The following is a 23,620-nucleotide window of genomic DNA, read 5'->3' on the forward strand; positions in this document are numbered from 1 at the left end:
ACGGTTATTAGGAAGTAAAGAGTGATCAGGACTGCGTCGCCAATTTACAAAGGAACCTTAAACAAAATCCAAAGACAGTATGATGTATCGATGAAAATGAACTCGAGTAAGTGCAAAGTAATGAGGACGAGACACTGTTAGAAAGCCCTTGATACGATAGCATCTAGCAGGAAATATACTGCAGGAATCTGTGTGTGTCAGAGGGACGTGGGAGTCGACACTGTACCAAACCCATCGCCAGAGTCCTACCTTAGGAGAACTGTGAAGGAGACAAATTGTCTGCAGGAAAATACTAAAATAGCATTCAAGTAGACGGAAAAGGAAATACCGTATGTATGGCTAGAACAAGTTTGACCACCATGCTCGAAAAAGCACAAAAAAAAACTAATGGAGAAGGTCCAGAAGAGGGCAGCAGAGAAGGTACCAGAATTAAGAGAAATGAGATGGAGTGAGGCGTCAGAGGCCATCAATTTGAACACTATGGAAGAAGGAAGTAGAATGAGTGATATGACCAAAACGCTTTGAATTTTTAGACCATTCTGACGACTTCCACAATGAACAGTTCTTCGGAAGATGCAGAGACAGAACAACAAGAGGCCATAACATGAAACTGAGCAATAATCTCGTAAGGAAAGATGCAAAGACGTATTCTGATATCACAGGAGTTGTGGGTGAATGGAATAAACTATGTGAAGAAACTGGCAATGCTGACAGCATACGAAAGCTTTGAAATGTCGTATGACAGTAGAGAAAGATTGAGAGCTGGGGACCCTAAGGGTTTCGTACTCCCACCCTGTAAAGTACAAACAGGAAATTACAAATAAGTGATGACACACACACACACACACATATAAGGCCGTATTATGGAAAAGTTCTCTGCTGGACCATAACCAATTATGATAAGAGTGACGATGAATAATAGATGACAAAATATGGGGGGAAAAATAAAAGATACATGAAACATGAAAAAAGGAAAACGGAAATAGAAAAAGAAAACAGAAATTATTACAAGGGTGATTCAAGAAGACCAGAAACCAGACAGAAGCTGAAGGAAGGAAGGAAGGAGGAAGGGTGGTAGCAATGACGTTAAATGACTGACATTTCAGATACTCGATGAACGTACAGCCATTTAATCGAAAACGGATTCTGTGTAAAGCATATCATCCGAAAATGGAAAGCAGAGCTGAGATGACATGAATATTACGGACAGTAAAACAGACACAATATTAGAAGAAAAAAATACATTCACAGAACAGCTCAGTAAGATATGATGACCACAAAATACCTACAACATATTGCAAACATTCATACAATAAATTGTACTACAGGACCATCTTCAACTATATATATATATATATATATATATATATATATATATATATATATATATATATATATATATATATCTTTCTTTTTCTTTCATACTATTCGCCATTTCCCGCATTAGCGAGGTAGCGTTAAGAACAGAGGACTGGGCCTTTGAGGGAATATCCTCACCTGGCCCCCTTCTCTGTTCCTTCTTTTGGAAAATTAAAAAAGAAATGAGAGGGGAGGATTTCCAGCCCCCCGCTCCCTTCCCTTTTAGTCGCCTTCTACGACACGCAGGGAATACGTGGGAAGTATTCTTTCTCCCCTATCCCCAGGGATAATACATATATATATATATATATATATATATATATATATATATATATATATATATATATATATATATATATATATATATCTTAAGTTAAACATCTTAAATTTGATGACTGCCACTCGTAGGAAACGAGTTTGAGGGCCAGCGATGGAAAAGGAGGGATCATTATTTCCCTTCGGCGTGTGATATGTGAAAGGAAATAGTTTTCGAGTACCACGGCCATTTACATTTGATTAATAGATGCAAGAATCTCTCGGGACAAAGGCCAGGAAGGAGGGACCATTTAAGCCGTGACCATGGAGCTGTCGGGGACACACACACACACGATCATCGCTTCGGCCTCTTGAGCATGACGACACAATCCTTCAGCACGAGGGTACTAGTCTTGATGGCGACGGTACAGGCCCTCAGCACGATGTTACAACCCTTCATCTAGACGGTACGAGCCCTCAGCACGGCCGGTACGACCCATGAGAAGGACGGTACGACCCTTCAGCACGATTGTTAAACCCTAGTATCACTACGTAAATGAAATCCTTGGGCATGATGGCTTAGCCTTTCAGCTCACCCTTTAGGCGCCACAGTAAAAGTGGCCAGAGCAACAGTGACCACAGTAACAGTGACCACAGCAACAGTGACCACAGCAACAGTGACCACAGTAAAAGTGGCCAGAGCAACAGTGACCACAGCAACAGTGACCACAGCAACAGTGACCACAGCAACAGTGACCACAGCAACAGTGACCACAGTAACAGTGACCACAGCAACAGTGACCACAGCAACAGTGACCACAGCAACAGTGACCACAGTAACAGTGACCACAGCAACAGTGACCACAGTAAAAGTGGCCAGAGCAACAGTGACCACAGCAACAGTGACCACAGCAACAGTGACCACAGTAAAAGTGGCCAGAGCAACAGTGACCACAGCAACAGTGACCACAGCAACAGTGACCACAGCAACAGTGACCACAGCAACAGTGACCACAGTAACAGTGACCACAGCAACAGTGACCACAGCAACAGTGACCACAGCAACAGTGACCACAGTAAAAGTGGCCAGAGCAACAGTGACCACAGCAACAGTGACCACAGTAAAAGTGGCCAGAGCAACAGTGACCACAGCAACAGTGACCACAGCAACAGTGACCACAGTAAAAGTGGCCAGAGCAACAGTGACCACAGCAACAGTGACCACAGTAAAAGTGGCCAGAGCAACAGTGACCACAGTAACAGTGACCACAGCAACAGTGACCACAGTAAAAGTGGCCAGAGCAACAGTGACCACAGCAACAGTGACCACAGCAACAGTGACCACAGCAACAGTGACCACAGCAACAGTGACCACAGTAAAAGTGGCCAGAGCAACAGTGACCACAGCAACAGTGACCACAGTAACAGTGACCACAGCAACAGTGACCACAGTAAAAGTGGCCAGAGCAACAGTGACCACAGTAACAGTGACCACAGCAACAGTGACCACAGCAACAGTGACCACAGCAACAGTGACCACAGCAACAGTGACCACAGCAACAGTGACCACAGCAACAGTGACCACAGTAAAAGTGGCCAGAGCAACAGTGACCACAGTAACAGTGACCACAGCAACAGTGACCACAGTAAAAGTGGCCAGAGCAACAGTGACCACAGCAACAGTGACCACAGCAACAGTGACCACAGTAACAGTGACCACAGCAACAGTGACCACAGCAACAGTGACCACAGCAACAGTGACCACAGCAACAGTGACCACAGCAACAGTGACCACAGTAAAAGTGGCCAGAGCAACAGTGACCACAGCAACAGTGACCACAGCAACAGTGACCACAGCAACAGTGACCACAGTAACAGTGACCACAGCAACAGTGACCACAGTAAAAGTGGCCAGAGCAACAGTGACCACAGTAAAAGTGGCCAGAGCAACAGTGACCACAGCAACAGTGACCACAGTAAAAGTGGCCAGAGCAACAGTGACCACAGTAACAGTGACCACAGCAACAGTGACCACAGCAACAGTGACCACAGCAACAGTGACCACAGCAACAGTGACCACAGTAAAAGTGGCCAGAGCAACAGTGACCACAGTAACAGTGACCACAGCAACAGTGACCACAGCAACAGTGACCACAGTAACAGTGACCACAGCAACAGTGACCACAGCAACAGTGACCACAGTAAAAGTGGCCAGAGCAACAGTGACCACAGTAACAGTGACCACAGCAACAGTGACCACAGCAACAGTGACCACAGCAACAGTGACCACAGTAAAAGTGGCCAGAGCAACAGTGACCACAGCAACAGTGACCACAGTAACAGTGACCACAGCAACAGTGACCACAGCAACAGTGACCACAGCAACAGTGACCACAGTAACAGTGACCACAGCAACAGTGACCACAGTAACAGTGACCACAGCAACAGTGACCACAGTAACAGTGACCACAGCAACAGTGACCACAGTAAAAGTGGCCAGAGCAACAGTGACCACAGTAACAGTGACCACAGCAACAGTGACCACAGTAAAAGTGGCCAGAGCAACAGTGACCACAGTAACAGTGACCACAGCAACAGTGACCACAGCAACAGTGACCACAGCAACAGTGACCACAGCAACAGTGACCACAGTAACAGTGACCACAGCAACAGTGACCACAGTAAAAGTGGCCAGAGCAACAGTGACCACAGCAACAGTGACCACAGTAAAAGTGGCCAGAGCAACAGTGACCACAGCAACAGTGACCACAGCAACAGTGACCACAGTAAAAGTGGCCAGAGCAACAGTGACCACAGTAACAGTGACCACAGCAACAGTGACCACAGTAACAGTGACCACAGCAACAGTGACCACAGTAACAGTGACCACAGCAACAGTGACCACAGCAACAGTGACCACAGTAAAAGTGGCCAGAGCAACAGTGACCACAGCAACAGTGACCACAGTAAAAGTGGCCAGAGCAACAGTGACCACAGCAACAGTGACCACAGTAACAGTGACCACAGCAACAGTGACCACAGTAACAGTGACCACAGCAACAGTGACCACAGTAACAGTGACCACAGCAACAGTGACCACAGTAAAAGTGGCCAGAGCAACAGTGACCACAGCAACAGTGACCACAGTAACAGTGACCACAGCAACAGTGACCACAGCAACAGTGACCACAGTAACAGTGACCACAGCAACAGTGACCACAGCAACAGTGACCACAGCAACAGTGACCACAGCAACAGTGACCACAGCAACAGTGACCACAGCAACAGTGACCACAGTAACAGTGACCACAGCAACAGTGACCACAGTAACAGTGACCACAGCAACAGTGACCACAGCAACAGTGACCACAGCAACAGTGACCACAGCAACAGTGACCACAGCAACAGTGACCACAGCAACAGTGACCACAGCAACAGTGACCACAGCAACAGTGACCACAGTAAAAGTGGCCAGAGCAACAGTGACCACAGCAACAGTGACCACAGTAAAAGTGGCCAGAGCAACAGTGACCACAGTAACAGTGACCACAGCAACAGTGACCACAGTAAAAGTGGCCAGAGCAACAGTGACCACAGTAAAAGTGGCCAGAGCAACAGTGACCACAGTAACAGTGACCACAGCAACAGTGACCACAGCAACAGTGACCACAGTAAAAGTGGCCAGAGCAACAGTGACCACAGTAACAGTGACCACAGCAACAGTGACCACAGCAACAGTGACCACAGCAACAGTGACCACAGCAACAGTGACCACAGTAAAAGTGGCCAGAGCAACAGTGACCACAGTAAAAGTGGCCAGAGCAACAGTGACCACAGTAAAAGTGGCCAGAGCAACAGTGACCACAGCAACAGTGACCACAGCAACAGTGACCACAGCAACAGTGACCACAGCAACAGTGACCACAGTAAAAGTGGCCAGAGCAACAGTGACCACAGCAACAGTGACCACAGTAAAAGTGGCCAGAGCAACAGTGACCACAGTAAAAGTGGCCAGAGCAACAGTGACCACAGTAACAGTGACCACAGCAACAGTGACCACAGTAAAAGTGGCCAGAGCAACAGTGACCACAGTAACAGTGACCACAGCAACAGTGACCACAGTAAAAGTGGCCAGAGCAACAGTGACCACAGCAACAGTGACCACAGCAACAGTGACCACAGTAACAGTGACCACAGCAACAGTGACCACAGCAACAGTGACCACAGTAACAGTGACCACAGCAACAGTGACCACAGTAAAAGTGGCCAGAGCAACAGTGACCACAGCAACAGTGACCACAGTAACAGTGACCACAGCAACAGTGACCACAGCAACAGTGACCACAGTAACAGTGACCACAGCAACAGTGACCACAGTAACAGTGACCACAGCAACAGTGACCACAGCAACAGTGACCACAGTAACAGTGACCACAGCAACAGTGACCACAGCAACAGTGACCACAGCAACAGTGACCACAGCAACAGTGACCACAGCAACAGTGACCACAGCAACAGTGACCACAGCAACAGTGACCACAGCAACAGTGACCACAGTAACAGTGACCACAGCAACAGTGACCACAGTAAAAGTGGCCAGAGCAACAGTGACCACAGTAAAAGTGGCCAGAGCAACAGTGACCACAGCAACAGTGACCACAGCAACAGTGACCACAGTAAAAGTGGCCAGAGCAACAGTGACCACAGCAACAGTGACCACAGCAACAGTGACCACAGTAAAAGTGGCCAGAGCAACAGTGACCACAGTAAAAGTGGCCAGAGCAACAGTGACCACAGCAACAGTGACCACAGTAAAAGTGGCCAGAGCAACAGTGACCACAGTAACAGTGACCACAGCAACAGTGACCACAGTAACAGTGACCACAGCAACAGTGACCACAGTAACAGTGACCACAGCAACAGTGACCACAGTAAAAGTGGCCAGAGCAACAGTGACCACAGTAACAGTGACCACAGCAACAGTGACCACAGTAAAAGTGGCCAGAGCAACAGTGACCACAGCAACAGTGACCACAGTAACAGTGACCACAGCAACAGTGACCACAGTAACAGTGACCACAGCAACAGTGACCACAGTAACAGTGACCACAGCAACAGTGACCACAGTAAAAGTGGCCAGAGCAACAGTGACCACAGCAACAGTGACCACAGCAACAGTGACCACAGCAACAGTGACCACAGTAACAGTGACCACAGCAACAGTGACCACAGCAACAGTGACCACAGTAACAGTGACCACAGCAACAGTGACCACAGTAACAGTGACCACAGCAACAGTGACCACAGTAAAAGTGGCCAGAGCAACAGTGACCACAGTAACAGTGACCACAGCAACAGTGACCACAGTAACAGTGACCACAGCAACAGTGACCACAGCAACAGTGACCACAGCAACAGTGACCACAGCAACAGTGACCACAGTAACAGTGACCACAGCAACAGTGACCACAGCAACAGTGACCACAGTAACAGTGACCACAGCAACAGTGACCACAGCAACAGTGACCACAGTAAAAGTGGCCAGAGCAATAGTGACCACAGTAACAGTGACCACAGCAACAGTGACCTCAGTAACAGTGACCACAGCAACAGTGACCATAGTAACAGTGACCACAGCAACAGTGACCACTGTAACAGTGGCCAGAGCAACAGTGACTTCAATAACAGTAACCATAGCAACAGTGGCCACAGTACAGTGACCACAGCAACAGTGACCACAGTAAAAGTGGCCAGAGCAACAGTGACCACAGCAACAGTGACCACAGCAACAGTGACACAAGCCGCAGGAACAAATGAACGACACTTGCAGCCACAAACAAATACAATATAAAAGTCTCACTGGCGTCAACAACAACACTAGTTGTAGCAACATTACAACAACAAGAGGACCAGCAACAACAGCACCTACTGCAACGGTAACAACAGTAACAGTGAAGCAGCAACAGTAGAACCAGCTAGAGGACCGACAACAGGTGAACGAATACCACAAACAACAACAACAACAGAAACAGAAGCACTAGCATCGCCAACAAGAGCTGCAGTTGTAGAGGAATAGACTGATAGTAGCACCTCCACCACCACCATCATCACCAACACTATCACCACCATCACCCACCATCACCATCACCAACAACAACAAAATCATCATCAACAGTACCATCAACAATATCAACAAGAGCAACAGTAGTACCGGCACTAGGGAGCAAGAACAACAACAGCCACCAACAACAGCAACAACAGGCACCAACAACAGGCACCAACAACAGGCACCAACAACAGCAACGGTAGTAACAACAGGCACCAACAACAGCAGCAACAGGCACCAACAACAGCAACAACAGGCACCAACAACAGCAGCAACAGCAGCAACGGTAGTAACAACAGGCACCAACAACAGCAACAACAGGCACCAACAACAGCAACGGTAGTAACAACAGGCACCAACAACAGCAGCAACAACAGCAACGGTAGTAACAACACCACCAACAACAGCAACAACAGGCACCAACAACAGCAGCAACGGTAGTAACAACACCACCAACAACACCAGCAACAACAGTGGTAACAACAGTTGTGACGGAAACTCTCGTAACAAACAAATAGTAACACTTGCAAAACACAAACACACACTGTCACCAACACCACCACCACCATTCAACCAACAACAACAACAACAACAACAACAATGTCCGGAACAACAACAACAACAACAACAACAACAACAGTTACAACACGAACGAAAGTAGCACCACCGCCACCACTGGCAAGATAACTATACCCAACACAGGCAGCGACAAAGACAGTGGCTAAGCCGACACTCTCAGCAACACTGGCGTCGAGAACAGAAGCACCAGGAGCAGCCAGGCAGGCAGACAAGCAAGCAAGCAAGCAAGCAAGCACGCAAGCAGGCAGGCAAGCAGCAAGCAAGCAAGCAAGCAGGCAGGCAAGCAAGCAAGGCAAGCAAGCAGCAAGGCAAGCAGGCAACACATACCTGCACACCGCTGAAGTAACAGACAGCCTGTAATTTTAGAACCGAGGACACATCTCACACTCGGCACAACACCGGGCGCAAGCCAAACCCGAGATCCGATTCAGATACGACCCCGCCAAAACCCACAACTCTCTCCTTCCCTCCCTCTCTCTCTCCTTCCCTCTGATTAAAACCAAGACGCATGAATAAACACGACGGGAGCGAGTAAGAAGAATCCCCCACCACCAGCAAGACCAACATTAATGCGTGGTGCGTGGCCCTCGCGATGGCAGAGACAATGAGACGAGGAGGATCCCTCATGTGCCTAATCGCAGATGATGTTTACACTCGCTGACTAATTGCGGCTGTCACCACCAGATGTCTCGTGGCGTAGCCCCTGCGATATATAGCGGGTGCCCGGAGCCAAGCCGTCCGCGTAACGCGACACTCGGATGCTGGAATAATAATAATAATAATAATAATAATAGAGCTGGGCTTTACTTGGGGCCTCCACTGTAGGCGCCCTTGATGATCACAATTTCTTTGGCATGATGTTGATACGAAGACTTTTGGGCGGTTCGTTCTTCAATGACCAAGTTATATTGACAGGCTTTTCAATGCATGATGTACCTTCCTTGTACACACTACGAGTGTTATCGCTTCAAAAACTGTTATCTCATATCTCTGTTATCATACCAAGTATTGTTGTATGGTTGATATCTGCCTATATTGGCATATATGGGTAATTTTGTGACGATAAGAAATTATATCTGGGTAAACTCCTGTGGCCACTGTCCATATTGCCACATCAACCCCTGGCCACTGTCCGTATAGCCACCTCAACCCCTGACCAGGTGCAGTATAGCCACATCAACCCCTGACCAGCAGCAGTATAGCCACATCAACCCCTGACCAGGTGCAGTATAGCCACATCAACCCCTGACCAAGAGCAGTATAGACACACCAATCTCTAACCAGTAACAGTATATCATCATCAAACACTGTCCACCATCAGTAATATCCACCTAAACCAGAATCAGTACAGCCACATCAAACACTGACCCTCATCATCAGTACAGCCACATCAGCCACTAACCATCAAAAGCACAGACCACATCAACCACTAACCATCATCAAAACAGCCACATCAACCACTGACATAATCATCAGTATAGCCACATCAACCACCGACATAATCATCAGTATAGCCACATCAACCACTGACATAATCATCAGTATAGCCACATCAACCACTGACATAATCATCAGTATAGTCACATCAACCACTGACATAATCATCAGCATAGCCACACAATATAGACATTAGATCCAGTGTTGGCTACTACTTCACCTCCCTGGTGTACTGAGCATTATGAACCCACAGCTTTCCTCTATACACACTCTGAACCCTTATATCTCTATGAACCTTTACCTTCATTTTTGGATCCCTCCCACTTTATGATAACTGATCTACTACGCTGAGTGTGGATGACCTTCATTCTATCTTTCCTAATGCCGAGTTCTTTCTCCCTTGTATTTCATGTATGAGATCAGAATGGTCCCCTCATAACAAATGGGAGGTTTTTGTTCACATCTAAGAAATTTTTGTACCGGGTTTTGTCAACGTAAACCATCTCCCCACTTTTTAATAAATTTCCCGAAAGGGATTTTCAAAAACCACCTCCCAACCCCCCCTCGGCCCCACATAGGGATTAAAAAAAGCGACCGTTCACCTTTGCTGTTTCCCAAGGAGGAAAAAAAACCATTAAAAAATTTAAAAGTAGATGATCAATGGCGATTCGTGTTTTTTTTTTTTTTTTTTTTATACTTTGTCGCTGTCTCCCCGCGTTTGCGAGGTAGCGCAAGGAAAACAGACGAAAAGAATGGCCCCAACCCCCCCCCCCCCCCATAACATGTACATACCACTTTCCCAGACACGCAAATATACATACCACACAGCTTTCCATGGTTTACCCAGACCGGTTTCTTTTTCCCTTGGGGTTTTCAATCCAAATGAAAAGCCCGCAACCCCTGTATACCACATAAACCCCAAATTTCACTCTTTTTTCCTTGCCCCCTTTTTTAAACCCTCCTGATTTTTCAGGCCCCCGATCCTAAAAAAATTCTTTTTCACTCCACCCTTTCCACCCCCCCCAATTTTGGGTCCCCCTCTTTTTCCCTCGTTCCCTCCACCTCCAAACACTTTATATTTTTTGGGTTTTCAATCTCTCCTCACTCTTTTTCCAGGGTGCCCAAAACCCTTTTTAAAAACACCCTCTTCTGCTTCTCGACCACGCTCTTTTTTATTTCCCCCCAATCTTCTTACCCTTACGTTATTTACTCGAATAAAAAACCAAACCTAAACACCACCATTGCCCAAAAAAACCATCTAAATTTCCAGCAAAATCCATCCTCCTGCCCCACATCTCTATCCTTTGCCCAGGGGGCCTCGAAACCATACAGCTTTTTTTGGGAACCACTTTTCCCCTTTCAAAAAAATACCCTTTTTTTTTGCTTTCCGAGATAATTTTCTGGGAATTCCCCACCATTTTTCAAGGCTCCCCAAAAATTTTCGCCCCCCCCCCAAAAATATAATTTCCCCTTCCCCCTTCCATGGTTCCATCCGCTGGGCGGGTTTCCAAATCCCAGATTAATTTTAAAACACTTCACTTCCTTTCCCGTTTTTTTTTCCCCCCCCTTCAAACTCACCCCCCAATTTTAAATTGACCCTTCCCCCCCTACTGTAACCCCAATTTAAACCTTTCTCCTTTTCACATTTAAATCTAAAATTTCTTCTTCCCCTACTTTAAAAAATCAGTCCCAGGGTTTTGCAAATTTCTCCCATGGAAAACAGCCCCCCAGCGCTTTTATCATCAGCGAACAAAAAATTGACTCACTTCCCAAACTCTCTCATCCCCAAAAAAGACTTCAAACTTGGGCCCCTTTTTTTTCCAGGACTCTTTTCATTTTTTCCTCCCTTTAAAAAACCCCAACCTTTTAAAAAAATTAAAAAACCCCTGGGGGACATCACACACCCTGGGCCCCAAACCCTAAATTTATGGAACCAATTTACTTTTCCCCTCTTTTTTACACGTAACAATGCCTTTTTCCATCCTCGGATAAAAAAAATTTTCCCCTGCTTTCTTTTCAACTTTTCCTCCCACACCAAAATAATTTTTAATAACCTTTCCAAAAAGCATCCCCTATCAAACTTATCAAATGCCTTTTTCCAGATCCTTTTTTAAAAGTTCATTCAAATTTCCCTTTGCTTTTCTAAGTATTTCTTTACATAAAATTTTTCCCAAAGCAAACACCTTTTTCCACACATCCCTCTACCCTTCTGAAACCGCAAATGCTCTTCCCCAAAACTTTATTCTTTTGTACATGCCTTTTTACCCCTCAATTTAAAAACCCCCCCAAAATAAAATTTTTTAGGAATACTCAACAAACTTATACCTCGTAATTTTTAGCACTCACTCCCTTTTCCCCTTTGCCCTTTTTTACCCAAAGGGACTTTTTGCACGAAATTTCCCCCCAAACCTCAAAGGGACCCACCAAAGATTTTTAACATACATTTTAAAAAAGCCTTACCAACCAGTAAACCCAATTTCAAGACACCCCCCCTTTTTAATTTTAAAATTTCCCCTGCAATTCCATTTCCCAAAACCCGCTGCCTTGCCGGCTTTACTTCCGCAAAAACTTTTTTTTTTCTTTTCCCCTCCTTTGTTTACCAAAAAACATTTTTTCCCCCAACCCCTTTTTTTTTGCACACCCCCCCGACCAAAAAAAACCCTAAAATCTGCCACTCTGTTCAGACACATTTTAACAATATTTTGGGGGGAAAATTTAAAAAGCGAGCAAAATAACTCCGGGTCAGGATCCGATCATTTTAAAAGGGTTTTAATTCGGGGTTTAAATCGGGGGGAGGGATTTTTATGGACGCAGTGTGTCAGATCACTGGATAATATATTTCCCTATTGTGTAAGAAGTAACATATATATATATATATATATATATATATATATATATATATATATATATATATATATATATATATATATATATCTTTTATATTCATTATCATACTTAGTCGCTGTCTCTCGCGTCAGTGCGGTAGCGCAAGGAAACAAACGAAAGAATGGCCCAATCCATCCACATATATATACATAAACGTCCACACACTCACATATACATCTATACATTTCGACGTATGCATACATATACATACACAGACATATACATATATACACATGTACATATCCATATTTGCTGCCTTCATCCATTCCAATCGCCACCCCACCACACATGAAACAGTAACCCCCTACCACCGCGCGCGCGCGAGGTAGTGCTAGGAAAGGACAACAAAGGCCACATTCGTTCACACTCAGTCTCTAGCTACCATGTGTAATGCAACGAAACCACAGCTCCCTTTCCACATCCAAGCCCTACAAAACTTTCCATGGTTTACCCTAGACGCTTCACATGCCTTGGTTCAATCCATTGGCAGCACGTCGACCCCGGTATACCATATCGTTCCAATTCACTATATTCCTTGCACGCGTTTCACCCTCCAGTATGTTCAGGCCCCGATCGCTCAAAGTCTTTTTCACTCCATCCTTCCACCTCCAATTTGGTCCCCCACTTCTCTTCGTGTGTGTGTGTGTGTGTGTGTGTGTGTGTGTGTGTGTGTATGGACCTTTCGGCCATCATGTATGTGTTCTGTTCACTCTTAAAAATGAGATGATATAGTGGCTATAGATTTAGGGAGTCTGTCTATAATTCTAATTCTATAATTCTATGCCTTTCTTTCAGTATGATCTAAATTTCCTTCTGTATTTGTTCTATAGTTCATTAAGAGATTAAGACTATGTGCCAGTCTCTATGATTTCTTTATGGGAATGAGGAAATCGATGACATACAGAATGCGTTTGTCAGGTCGAACACTCACAAGTCGGAAATGAATAAGGTGTGAAGGTGACAGTGTGTGTGCGTGTGTGTGTGTGTGTGTGTGTGTGTGTGTGTGTGTGTGTGTTAAGAGAAAGTATCAAGAGATCCTTAATCACGACGGTACGACCTTTAGGTCACAGAGGTACAACCTTTACTCACGACAATACGACCCTTGAGCAAGTCGTTATGACCCCTTTCTATGATGACCTGACCTTTCACCTGACACCCCCAGCGTTATGCTCAAGTGTGTTAAGATGTCAAGAAGGATACCACAATGTAAACAAGATAGCAATAGCTTCTATTTTTCCCTCTCATAGATCTCATTTCTAAACCACATTGTCACTTTTACGACAATGTCTATAAGATGCTTAGAGATGGCAAAAAAAAATAAAAAATTTCGTAACCTTCTCTTAACTTTTTTCATATAAATCACTTAAGTTAACTGTGGATTGTAAGTAACTCTCTGTGAAGTAATTGTGGGTTATGGGTAATCCTCTGTGAAGTAATTGTGGGTTTTAGGTAACTCTCTGTGAAGTAATTGTGGGATTTAAGTAACTCTTTGTACGTTCTAACCTACAATATCACGTTAGTTTGAACCTCTTTTCTCTTCACCATCTTGAAGGTCGACGCCAGCATGTTGCACGACACCTAACTTGGGTGTGTGGGAGGGGGTGTGTGGGAGCGCACACGGTGGGCGCGTGTGGTTGGGAGGTCCGGACATCGCTACGTGTGTCATCTCGTTACCAAACATCCTGAAGTAACCCTCCACTGGGCTCTTAACCTAGGACCTGTCGAGAAGAGAGAGAAAACGGTCGTAAAAATCCGGCAAGTGAACATCGCATCGAAAGAATTCGATCCCGAAATCCGGTAAGTTAATGTCCAATCCAAAGAAATCGATCATAAAATCCGGCAAAGGAACGTCGAATCGAGAGAAAACGACCTTAAAATCCTGCAAGTGAATATCGAATCGAAAACAAAAAAACGATCCTGGAATCCTGCAGGTAAACAAGGAAACGAAAGAAAACGGCCATGAAATCTCGTAAGTGAATATCGAAAGAAGACGGATCATGAAATCCGGCAAGTGAGCATCAAATTGGCTGTCCAATCCGAATCTCCCTCTACATGAGCCCCCCAAAAATATCCTCATCCAATAAGGCTTTCACTGAAGATCTATTCAGGGCTTAGAATACATACAACGGCACTTTGCCTTTAGATATTCGCTCGAGTTGAGCGCGAAGCACCACATATGGATGCCGTTCATCGGGTTGACTGGAAGACGGTCAACAAAAGCACGGATTTCTTCAGGTATCTTGGAAGAAGGTGAGTCCAGGAGCATCACTTTCTCGCCGCCTCTCTCTCTCTCTCTCTCTCTCTCTCTCTCTCTCTCTCTCTCTCTCTCTCTCTCTCTCTCTCTCTCTCTCTCTTTCCTTTTGCCCTGTTTCATTTCATTCCCCCCTCCTTCTTCTCTCCGTCATTCTTCCTTCATTCTCTCTTTCCTCTTAGTTCCTTTACCTGTCTCTTTCTCATTCTTTATTCATCTCTCTCTCTCATCTCTTTCTTTCTTCTCTTATCTCCTCATCTTTAATTCTCCCTTCTCTTATATGTCTGTGTTGATCTGTCATTCTATCTATCAATAGATATCTTGGGGGAAAGATCTGAGGAAGACCTGGGGAAGCTCTAGGGAAGACCTGATGAGGAAACAGGAAAGTCTTGAGAATGATCTGGGGAGGACCTTGGGAAGACCACGGGCAGACCATGGGAAGACCACGGGCAGACCACGGGCAGACCACAGGAAGACCACGGGTAGACCACGGGAAGACCATGGGCAGGCCACGGGAAGACCCGTTTTTTGTTCTTTTCCGGCCAGACCGTCGCTTCCAGCGTGCCCGAAATCCTCAAAACCTAGCCATGTCTTCATGGCACATCAGAGCATTTGGTTTTTACCAAACTGGAAATAAAGAAATGTGATTTGAATCATGTGCGTTCAGCGAGATGGATTCTGGATGTCTTTCTTTCACAAGAGCAGAAATTCTGGGTCTCAAGGATGAAACAGCGCAGCGCAAGTCGGTTTTTATGCGTCCACTCGATTGCACTGTGTTGTCTTCAGGACGATTAGAGATGAAACGCCAACTTGGCAGAGATAAGCAGAAGAAAAGAGGATCATCAAACAAGGTGCTTCTCTGCCAAGTTTTGGGTAAATTGGGAGATATTGCGCCCAGAGCTCTACCAGACTCATGGTTTGAGAGATGCCCTTTGTCACCACACAGTCATACACCAAACCATACAGTCACACCCTACACCACACAGTCATACACCAAACCATACAGTCACACCCTACACCACACAGTCATACACCAAACCATACAGTCACACCCTACACCACACAGTCATACACCAAACCATACAGTCACACCCTACACCACACAGTCATACACCAAACCATACAGTCACACCCTACACCACACAGTCATACACCAAACCATACAGTCACACCCTACACCACACAGTCATACACCAAACCATACAGTCACACCCTACACCACACAGTCATACACCAAACCATACAGTCACACCCTACACCACACAGTCATACACCAAACCATACAGTCACACCCTACACCACACAGTCATACACCAAACCATACAGTCACACCCTACACCACACAGTCATACACCAAACCATACAGTCACACCCTACACCACACAGTCATACACCAAACCATACAGTCACACCCTACACCACACAGTCATACACCAAACCATACAGTCACACCCTACACCACACAGTCATACACCAAACCATACAGTCACACCCTACACCACACAGTCATACACCAAACCATACAGTCACACCCTACACCACACAGTCATACACCAAACCATACAGTCACACCCTACACCACACAGTCATACACCAAACCATACAGTCACACCCTACACCACACAGTCATACACCAAACCATACAGTCACACCCTACACCACACAGTCATACACCAAACCATACAGTCACACCCTACACCACACAGTCATACACCAAACCATACAGTCACACCCTACACCACACAGTCATACACCAAACCATACAGTCACACCCTACACCACACAGTCATACACCAAACCATACAGTCACACCCTACACCACACAGTCATACACCAAACCATACAGTCACACCCTACACCACACAGTCATACACCAAACCATACAGTCACACCCTACACCACACAGTCATACACCAAACCATACAGTCACACCCTACACCACACAGTCATACACCAAACCATACAGTCACACCCTACACCACACAGTCATACACCAAACCATACAGTCACACCCTACACCACACAGTCATACACCAAACCATACAGTCACACCCTACACCACACAGTCATACACCAAACCATACAGTCACACCCTACACCACACAGTCATACACCAAACCATACAGTCACACCCTACACCACACAGTCATACACCAAACCATACAGTCACACCCTACACCACACAGTCATACACCAAACCATACAGTCACACCCTACACCACACAGTCATACACCAAACCATACAGTCACACCCTACACCACACAGTCATACACCAAACCATACAGTCACACCCTACACCACACAGTCATACACCAAACCATACAGTCACACCCTACACCACACAGTCATACACCAAACCATACAGTCACACCCTACACCACACAGTCATACACCAAACCATACAGTCACACCCTACACCACACAGTCATACACCAAACCATACAGTCACACCCTACACCACACAGTCATACACCAAACCATACAGTCACACCCTACACCACACAGTCATACACCAAACCATACAGTCACACCCTACACCACACAGTCATACACCAAACCATACAGTCACACCCTACACCACACAGTCATACACCAAACCATACAGTCACACCCTACACCACACAGTCATACACCAAACCATACAGTCACACCCTACACCACACAGTCATACACCAAACCATACAGTCACACCCTACACCACACAGTCATACACCAAACCATACAGTCACACCCTACACCACACAGTCATACACCAAACCATACAGTCACACCCTACACCACACAGTCATACACCAAACCATACAGTCACACCCTACACCACACAGTCATACACCAAACCATACAGTCACACCCTACACCACACAGTCATACACCAAACCATACAGTCACACCCTACACCACACAGTCATACACCACACCACAGTCACACGCTACACCACACAGTCATACACCAAACCATACAGTCACACCCTACACCACACAGTCATACACCACACCACAGTCACACGCTACACCACACAGTCATACACCAAACCATACAGTCACACCCTACACTACACAGTCACACACTTAACTACAAGGTGGACGGAATAAGAAACCATAAGATTTCTCACGAGTCCACAACTGGGCATTGCACATCATGCCACAGCTACAAGCAAAATCCATGTAAAAATGTAGCGAAGAGAGGAGAAAACCAGACTGAGGCACGCATTGAGAACCCTGATATAAATCTTAAGCTACCTGTGAGTGAGGGAAGATGGGCACCCAGGTGGTAGTGTTGTGAGAGACGAGCAGTGTGCCAGTGTGGCATCCATGACGTGTAGAAGGCGCGTGAGGAGAGATGTGATGGACAGAGAACGGATAAGGGTGACTGCTATAGTCTGGTTTTGCAATGATGTCTGGCAAGTCTAATCAGAGATTTCTGTCGAATGAGAGAAACTCGAAGTTTCCTTATTATCTTTTTTTAAGCAATAATAGTAATTTTTGACCATTTGGCACACGGCATCACGCCGCCCCCGCCCCCCCCCCCCTCCTTTGTATCCGCCAAAGGCCCGAAGGGAGACGCGCCCCCCCCCCAGTTTTGCGAAACAATGCTGCAGCGTCTGGAACGGGCCAAGTTGTAAACAACACCAGGCAATTAGCTGGTATTTCCCAGTGGTTTATTGGTGTTCCATCACGGTGACAAACCTTCTCTAATGGGAAAAAGAGAGAGAAGGAGCTTTTTGGCTAGGGTTGGAAGGGTTAATGGGAACAATGGCTGGTGAGGGGTGTGAGAATTTATAATCTACTTCCCCTCAAAAAGGTCAAAATAGCTGACCGTCTCGAGTCACTTACCTTTGCCTACGTCTGGTGAGCAGAAGTTCCATAAATACACCAACGAGTGTGAGCAATGTTGTCGTACCAACAGACCTTAAAGCTGTCGCAACCCTAACAGGAAGAGATAAAAGCTCACTGACCTGCTATGTAGGAGCGAGATGCACGAAACTTGTATCTGAAAAAAAAAAAAAAAAAAAATTCAAGCAATAGTATTTGTTGCTTCAACACACACACACACACACACACACACACACATACATATTTCCATCTTTTTTTTTGTCATACATATTCGCCATTTCCCGCATTTGCAAGGTAGCGTTAAGAACAGAGGACTGAGCCTTAGAGGGAATATCCTCATTTGGCCCCGCTTTCTCTTCCTTTTCTTTATGGAAAAGTAAAAAACGTGAGGGGGAGGATTTCCAGCCCCCCGCTCCCTCCCCTTTTAGTCGCCTTCTACGACAAGCAGGAAATTCGTGTGAAGTATTCTTTCTTCCCTATCCCTAGGGATTATATACATACATATATATATATATATATATATATATATATATATATATATATATATATATTATCCCTGGGGATAGGGGATTAAGAATACTTCCCACGTATTCCCTGCGTGTTGTAGAAGGCGACTAAAAGGTGAGGGAGCGGGGGGCTGGAAATCCTCCCCTCTCGTTTTTTTTTTAATTTTCCAAAAGAAGGAACAGAGAAGGGGGCCAGGTGAGGATATTCCCTCTAAGGCCCAGTCCTCTGTTCTTAACGCTACCTCGCTAATGCGGGAAATGGCGAATAGTATGAAAGAAAAATAAATAAATATATATATAAATATATATATATATATATATATATATATATATATATATATATATATATATATATATATATATATATATATATATATATATTATCCCTGGGGATAGGGGAGAAAGAATACTTCCCACGTATTCCCTGCGTGTCGTAGAAGGCGACTAAAAGGGGAGGGAGCGTGGGGGCTGGAAATCCTCCCCTCTCATTTTTTTTTTAATTTTCCAAAAGAAGGAACAGAGAAGGGGGCCAGGTGAGGATATTCCCTCAAAGGTCCAGTCCTCTGTTCTTAACGCTACCTCGCTAACGCGGGGAAATGGCGAATAGTTAGAAAAAAAAAAAAAAAAAAAAAAAAATATATATATATATATATATATATATATATATATATATATATATATATATATATATATATATATATATATATATGAGTTAGGAGGGTCATCTAATAAGAAATGACTGTGAAATATGTGCAGTAATGAGCGGGAATGTTTGAAAGAGGTGAGCAGGGTGCGCTGATATCGTTTGGATATATTGGAGCGAATGAATGAGGAGAGGCTGACTAACTGGAGAGGAACGAGAGGTGTTGAGGGAAGCTGTACTTACATGTGCGAGGGAAATGTGTGGCATGTGTGGTGAGTGGGAGGGGGAAGATAAAGAAGTCAAGTTGTTTGTGAAAGAGAGCTGTGTGGCGGGCGTTACCTGCGCGGGAGCACAAGTGATTGGGAGACGTACAAGCGGAAGCGACAGGAGGTCAAGAGAAAAGTGAAGGTGTTGAAGAAGAGGGCAAATGGTAGTGGGGATGAGAGACTATCGATAAAACTTCAGGGGGAATAAGACGCTTTGGAAGGAGGTGAATTGTGACACATAGACAGAAATACATAGAACATACAGAACCAAGGCTCCAAGAGAGGTGGTCAGGCCTTAACACTACTGAAGTATATACAGTCCTCTTAAAAGCAGTAGAAGAAAGGGATAGCAAAGCAAAAGGTGTCTCCGCACTCTCCACTCCCTCCGGCAACACGCTGGACGGGAAACAGGTAAAAGAAAATACCTTGCAGGATTAATTTACTAGAAGGAAATTTTTATAAGAAAATCAGAAGGTATGATGAATGTTAACGTATCATGCATCCTACCACGAGAAACATACATCCTTCATTTTTGTTATAAAGACAATAGTAAGGATAAACTCAGAGCTCCAGGCTCCCGACTTACCATGTCTATATTACGCCTGATGTGGAAGGATGATACAATAATTTCTTCATGTTTAACTATAGCAGGCGACACGGGTTAATCAATGCTGTAAGTTACCGCATCATGGCCAGGGCGAGATCAGTAGCTGAGAAGGTAGCATGATATGGCACTACGTTCTGATGAGTGACTGAAAGAAAAATTCGATATCGAGACAACTTAGGTGATGATCAAACCTAATCTTGAAGATACTAACAGTGTTGCTCTGGACCATGTGTTCAGGAAGCTTATTCCACAAGTCAGTAATGTAGTAAATTAAAATATATTTCGATCTATCCTGATTAATTTGGTGACCTCTTAAGTTTCAGTCCAATTCCTCTCACTGGTAGTACTGGAGTAACTGTTAAGAAATTTTCAGTATCAACTTTGCCGAGTTCTTTATGTGTTTCAAAACATTCTATGAACTTGCCTCGGAGCCGCCTGTTGCTTAGAGAGAAACAAATCCAATTTTTCGCAGTCTGTCCGCATGTGTTCTCTTACGTCAAGAAGGAATATATTTGGTTGCTCCTCGCTGCACTGCTTCTGATTTGAGAATATCCTTACTAAGTGTGGGGCCCAGAACTGCACTGCATATACCAGATGGGGTCTAACTAAACTGAGGGATAGTGACAATATCAAGTCTTTGCTTTTGCATGAAAAGTTTCGGTAAAAGAAAAAAATCCTAACATTCTATTTGCTTTCTTGGCAGCTTTCTTACAATGCTGAGAGAATTTGAAGTTGTTGGAGACAGATGCCTCACGTATGGCGTGTACTTTATCTTGTGGAACATCAGTTCATAATTGAATTCCTTGTTGAGGTCCCCTACTTGCATTATCTGATATATTGACGTAAATGGCATTTACAATTTTCAGTACCATTCAGCTTTATATCTAAATCCTCTTGTAATGTTATCTCTGTCTTCTTCCATCAATACGGCATTGCCGAGCTGTGAGTCACCTGCAAATCTGGACATTAAGGTATTCATCCCTGCATCAATAACATTACGATATATGATGAAAAATCGAGGCCACAGGAGAGACCCCTGGAGGACGACACCCCCTACTATCAACGGGCGACCACGGTAATTCACCAGGGAATTACGAGTCTTTACCTCCTGTCACGGTACTAGGCTTCCACACCAGTTTCCTATGCCACCAGTAATCCCCGAGGCCCTGATCTTAGGCATCAGTCTTACGTTGGAGGGGGGGGACCACCTCGTCGCATGCTTTTTGGAAGTCCAGAAATATTATATCTGTTTCTTTAGTCTTGTCGTTGGTATTGAATAATTCATGATAAAACTCAGGGAGGTTTGTTAAGGCATCATCTGTGCCATCTAAAGCCATGCTGCGTATTACTGGTAAGACTGTGTTGTTTCAAGATAAGCTACGATTTTATCTCTACTAATATATTCGACTCCAGAAGTTTACAGATGATTAATAGGACAGTGATTGCCAAGCGTTTCACTGCTTCCCTTTCTTGAAGCAGTGAAATGACTGGGAGCAGCTGTGGAGGAAGCAGATGCAGATGCGTTAAGATGCGGAAAAGAGGTGAAGAGCTGAGAGGGAGTGAGTGTTTTGAAGAACTGTTGAATGTGTTATAGGAAAGGACGTCAGTTGTGGAGGTGTTTACAAATTTGTTACAAAGCCTGAATACTTGCATCCAGTCACCTCGCAGTCTACGCTTCTTAAGAGAGAAAGTGAGTTTACCTCAATAGCTATTCTTCATGCTGTAGGGTTATCAGAGGGAGAATTAGTATTGTGGCTCTTCTTTGTATTCATTCAATAGTCTCTTCATTATTTATGTATTTCTGAGACCAGAACTGAGCAGCATGTACAGGATGTGGATGGAGAGCACCGTGGTGGATAAGAGCCTGGATGATGATGGATAGCCCGAAGTTGAGTGTTTTGGCAGGAAGGAGAGGAGGGGCGGGTAGAAGAGAGAGAGAGAGAGAGAGAGAGAGAGAGAGAGAGAGAGAGAGAGAGAGAGAGAGAGAGAGAGAGAGAGAGAGAGAGAGAGGATAAGGGAGACGAGAGGGGTAGAGATAGAGGGTCGAACCCAAGTCTTACCTGTTGCACGAAAAACCGAAGAATAACTGACACCAGTGCCCTATACTGAGTTCTCCAAGACATAAGACTCATCTCTCAGTCCTCTGAGAGACACGGAATCCCATCAGGGAGTCTTCGGTTAAGAGACTAAAAACGAGATTACGGGGTCAGAAAGCACCTCGGCAAACCATCAGGAAGGAGGAGTCGACTTAATTCATAAATTGCTCAAGTGATTTGCATAGAGGAAGGACTGGGTTGGTTTGGCACTTTGGTGAAGCCTCTTGAACACGACGGAACGACCGACCCTTGAACACGAAGGTACGACCTTTGGCACGAGAGCACGACCCTTGGATACGTAGGTACGACCTTTGGCACGACGGCACGACCCTTGGATACGTAGGTGCGACCTTTGGCACGACGGCACGACCCATGGACACACGTACGTACGACCTATGGTACGACTGTGCGACCCTTGGACACGTACGTACGACATATGGTACGACTGTGCGATCCTTAGACACGTACGTACGACCAATGGTAAGACTGTGCGACCCTTGGATACTTAGGTACGACCTATGGCACGACGGCACGACCCTTGGATACATAGGTACGACCTATGGTACGACTGTGCGATCCTTGGACACATGTACGTACGACCTATGGTACGACTGTACGATCCTTAGACACGTACGCACGACCTATGGTACGACTGTGCGATCCTTAGACACGTACGTGCGACCTATGGTACGACTGTGCGACCCTTGGACACGTACGCACGACCTATGGTACGACTGTGCGATCCTTGGATACTATATGATGTCCTGGCATTTTATGGGAGGGGCGGATTTTAG

The sequence above is a fragment of the Panulirus ornatus genome, chromosome 4 (genome assembly GCF_036320965.1).
Source record: "Panulirus ornatus isolate Po-2019 chromosome 4, ASM3632096v1, whole genome shotgun sequence".
Lineage (NCBI taxonomy): Eukaryota > Metazoa > Arthropoda > Malacostraca > Decapoda > Palinuridae > Panulirus > Panulirus ornatus.